A 5260-nucleotide genomic window follows, 5' to 3' on the forward strand; every position below is an offset into this window, starting at 1 on the left:
TTCTTATTAGTAAAACAGTGAAAAATTATTAGACACCGACCGATGTGAGTGTACTATCAGGATGTGCGCCCAAAATGAAATAATAAAAAATTTGAGGGGGGGCAGTTTGAACCCCCAAGCCCCTCCCCTGGATACGCCCATGATGTAGTATAATTGTTTAAGAAGTTTATACTGAAAATGACTTGATAGGAGGAGTTAAAAACATTATATATTTTTATATTGTAAAGTATAATACATCTTTTTTTGTATTTATTCTCTTATATTATATTTGTGTTCTAGCATATTCATCTTGTGTTAAGTTAACTCAAAAATTTGAATGGAAAATTTGCGACATACGATTTATGTTAAATTTGACACATTTTTGCCAACAATGTATATGATAATAAATTTATATACATACAATCTATATATACATATATGTATATTAAGTCGGGGAAAAAGTTTCTTCATATTTAAAAAAATTTTTTTGCAAAAGTTTTTTATTTGTTGCGAAATTTTAGTTACAATTATATCGCTAAGCAAAGTTTCAGCTTTAAGAATGTGTTTTTTAAATTGCGATATGATGATTTTTATCGGAGTTATGAGCTCTCAGAATGCTCCTTTATTTAACTCGTGAATAACTCATTAACAAAAAAATCATAGAAATATTTTTTTGAAAAAATGATTTTGTAGAGAAAGCTTCAAGCTTTTACGATAGATAATCGAAAATTTTCGTAAATTTTTTTTTGAGAGATCTCCAAAGTGAAAAGAAAATTTTTCATCTTTTTCAGTTCATAGTTTTTTAAAAATAAAAATTACCAAACTCACAGAAACTCACAAAATATAGTAACCTTTCGAAAGTAGAGATTTCAAACTTTAAAATTTTTTTTTTTAATTTAAATTTCGTTCATTTTTGAATAAAAATATTGTATGTATAATTTTGAATTGAAAAATATGAAGAAACTTTTTTTCCCAACCCAATATATATAATTATACATAATACTTAAAATTTAAAATTATAAAATTATATATAAAATTATATATTATATATAAATTAAAAATAAACGAAATTTAAATTTCAAAAAAGAATTTTAAAGCTTAAAATCTCTACATTGGAAGAATCATTATCTTTTTTTGAGTTTAGTCATTTTTACATAATGGACAACTACGAACTGGACAAAATTTTCTAGGAAATTTTCTTCTCACTTTGTGTCATGTACTCAAAAAAAATTATAAAAATTTTCGATTTTCTAACGCAAAAAAAGCTTAAAGTTTTCCTTACAATCGTTTTTAAAAATGTTTCTAAAATTTTTTGTTACGTACTCAATTATCCGAATTAAATGAAAAGGGCATTTTAACTTTGATTGTTTATAACTTCGTAAAAATTCATCGTATCGCAATTTCAAAAAGGTTCTTAAAGCTGAAACTTTGCTCTGTCGAATGTTATAATAGTCATTTTTTTAAATAATAAATTAATATAATATATATAATTTTGAGTTAAAGATATAACTTTGTTTTCTTTCTAATTCAATACGCGTACTCACATCCCTCTCAGCTACAATTTATTATCAATGTTAATTGAGGTGAGTTCAAAATCGATATGACAGCATAAACAGAATAATTCATTATCGCATAATTATCGTGCTGAAAACATGTGTCATTCACGGGTTATTATTAGAAATAATTCGACTGTCGCAACTCTTTTTTTTCTTTATGAAAAAACCTATTATAATCGACACAATTCATCGTCATGATTATTCGCGCGATGTAATGACGTTGTGACATAATCAAGCCATTTCAGAAATTGTGCATTTTTTTCACACTATTATTTTGCAAAACTTATCCAGTTTGTGTTTTACATTTTGCAAACTTTTCAACGTGAAAAATCAAGCAAAATTTATAAGTGAAATTCCTTACTTCGTATATTTTTATAAACCTATCGTACATTTTTTGCTGCGTATTAATAGAAATTCATATTATTTTATTTATAACTATATGTATATCATTGTTTACAATTTTTAAGATACTTCCCAAAAAGAACAACAACGTTTATGTTTAGGTTATTTTTGTTTTAAAACCATTTAAGGTTATTTTAAAAATGTTTTTTAGGAACCGGTTAAATAATCATATTGTATAAACATTATAAAATTATTTTTTTTTAAATAAAATATAAATGAAAAGAGAGAGAATAAGTAAGTAGTGAAAGAAAGATCACATTGAAATTATACATTATTTTAATGAAATAAAGACATGAATTTGTCAAGTTACAATGCCTGACTGTATAATAGATTATTCACAAACTCATTTCCGGTTTTTGACTTATTCGTGCTCTGTTCGTACTAGCTCTTACTTGAGATACTTTATGGCTGCTATTTCATTTGTGCGTTTTTGTCATACGATAAATGTATGCAGGACAGAGAGGTCTTCGAATCTTTCTACCCTACCAGTCAATCAATAGGCTTGAAAAATTTGTCGTACAACAAAAACGTATAAATGAAATAGCTTTTAGTATACTCTGCATTTTTTAGTATACTTTGCAGCTACGCGCTCTAATTATAAGATTCGTTTCTTTGAGAGAGACCCTCAGCGCTTTTCTACCCCTTCACTAGCTGTTTATGTGAAAATTTCCAGTCATTAGGTAACTTTCCGATTATATAAAGAAGATCGAGGGCAAGTTGTTACAGTTTTTTATTAACAATTTTTCCGTACTAATGTATACATTTAAATTAATGAATACATATGCATTGCTTTATGTTAACGTTATTAACTAAATAGTCCATTTTTTCTGATTTGTATCTATGTCTTTACTGAAAAAATTAAGATTTTCCATCAGTAAATAAATTGTAATAACTTACTTCACTGTGGGGCAGTTATTTACTAAGCTGGGGCAAGTTTTTACATTTACAATGTCACTTGAAATATATATATATATATATATAAAAGTAAATTCAAGATTAATAAAATCAAACACAAAATATTTCACAGAGAATATTTATTTTATAATATAAAATTTAAAAAATATATTATTACAAAAATTTTTCCTTTATTATAATTAGTTATTAAGGTTAAAAAATTATAAAATTAATATTACATTTGCTGCTTTTTTCACAGATAGGTGCCCATCTTTAATTTTCTTTGTCGCTGTCGCATATGTTTCTACATGTACAAATCCTCTGTTTATCTTTTTTTTGTAAGATCGCATCATTCCACAGATTTTTATAATTAGACTGCTAACTCAATATGATAGAAAGAGATAAATCTGATTCCGAGTTATCCTTCAGTTCACATATGCATATGTATGCGTCCTATCTGTGAATATTGTATAAATTTATGTGATAACACTAACGTTATTATCATGATTTATACATATGAGAGTGGAATGAATATGGCGCTGCCCTGCGTTGTCTTAAAACATGGAGACAAAGTAGGCAGTCTATTTATAGAATCTGTGCATCATTCTGTAGAAAAAAAAAAATTGCTTTCTTAATTGTCTCTCATTTCACTTCAGAATTAATTTAAAAAAAAAATTGTTTTCAATGGGATAAGTTGTTACATTATAGTAACCTGCCTCGATCGAAGTGTAACAACTTGCCTTAACCTTCCATTTTTCTTCGAAAAAATATAAATCGAAAATCAGTACATAAAGCCATTCAAATAAAATATGTTATTATAGTAATGTATATAAAAGAAATACAAAAGGATAATCACATATCTCTAACTCATATGTATATACAATAACACAAGCAATTTATATAATGAAATGTTTATTTTTAATAATGAAAATCAAGAAAATGTAGCGTTTTCTAAAGTTCAAATATGGCAGCTAAACTAATTGAAGTTGTAGAGTATCATAAGAATCACATATTATAAAAATATTGTACATAAAAATGTGCTGCCACTTGTGGCAACTAAAAAAACTAACTGTAACAATTTACCCCGGTCTTTCCTAAATATAACTTCCATGTAAAATTACATGCATTTTTTTCAGTGAATGAACATCCGGGACCAATTATAAAAATGGGTATATGTAAACGTTGTAAAAACGTTAACTAAACTTGTTAGATAAACGTTTTAAAATGGTTCTTTTACAGTAAAAAAAAAAATTTTACATTAGTTTTTATACCAGTTTCATAAACGTTTAATTAATCGTTATGTCTAAGATTTCCTACACGGATACTTAAAATATTAAAAAAATTTTTAGTTAAAAATGGACAAATCAGAATTTTTTGATTAAGATATCTAGTTGAGATAATCGGAATTCTAATTGATACAATATTTCTGGTAAAATTTACTAGAATTTTTATTTTTATCAGAATAATTATATCTATCTAGTTCTATTAGAATTCTAGTTCTCAATTTAATCTCAACTAGAATTCTAATAAATTTAATCAAAAAATTCTGATTCGTTCATTTTCCAGAATTAATATTTAATCCAACCAGATCATTTTTTTCAGTGTATAATATATTAAAATTTACTTGTAACCATTACTCAACATTACGAAAAAACATTTTTTTCAACATTTTTTCAATGTTTTTGTTCCTTAAATTATTGGCATCAATTGTTTGCAAGACTTGTTTTTTAAGGCTTATCAGCATCAATATTATTAAATCGCTTATAAGTTTAATTTACGATATTAAGTTACTCCAGTTCGGCTTATAACTGCGTTTCAAGACTGAAAATGATTTTGGCACGCAGTTTACAAAGTTGGATATATGTATACATTATAAATTTTAATTTAATTTACTTTATCTTTATTGCAACGCATGACGTTCACATCGAAAATATTATTTAAATAATAAGATTCAATTTAACCTGTTGAGAGACTTCCCATTACTCAGTTTTATAACTTTCTCATAATAAGTATTTTTCAACGAAATTAGAATGACAATAATCTTTTTAAGATAGTTACAAACTATTGCATTAAAATTATTACATTAAATTTTCTAAACTTATAAACATTAAAAAAGTATGACAAGTCGTTCATATTTTTGTTATTTTATAAAAATTTATGCCATTGTTTTTATAATGAGAAACATGAGCTTTGGATTTTTTAATACAGTGTATTCATTTTAAAGTGTAAACAACAAAAATTTCTTCGAAGTGTGTGTGTGTGTGTGTGTGTGTGTGTGTGTGTGTGTGTGTGTGTGTGTGTGTGTGTGTGTGTGTGTGTGTGTGTGTAGTGTGTGTGTGTAGTTAGTTGTAGTAGTTAGTATTAGTAGTAGTATATATATATATATATATATATAATAATAATAATAATATAGTAATAGTAATTATATA

The sequence above is a fragment of the Atta cephalotes genome (genome assembly GCF_000143395.1).
Source record: "Atta cephalotes unplaced genomic scaffold scaffold00014, whole genome shotgun sequence".
Taxonomy (NCBI): Eukaryota; Metazoa; Arthropoda; class Insecta; order Hymenoptera; family Formicidae; genus Atta; species Atta cephalotes.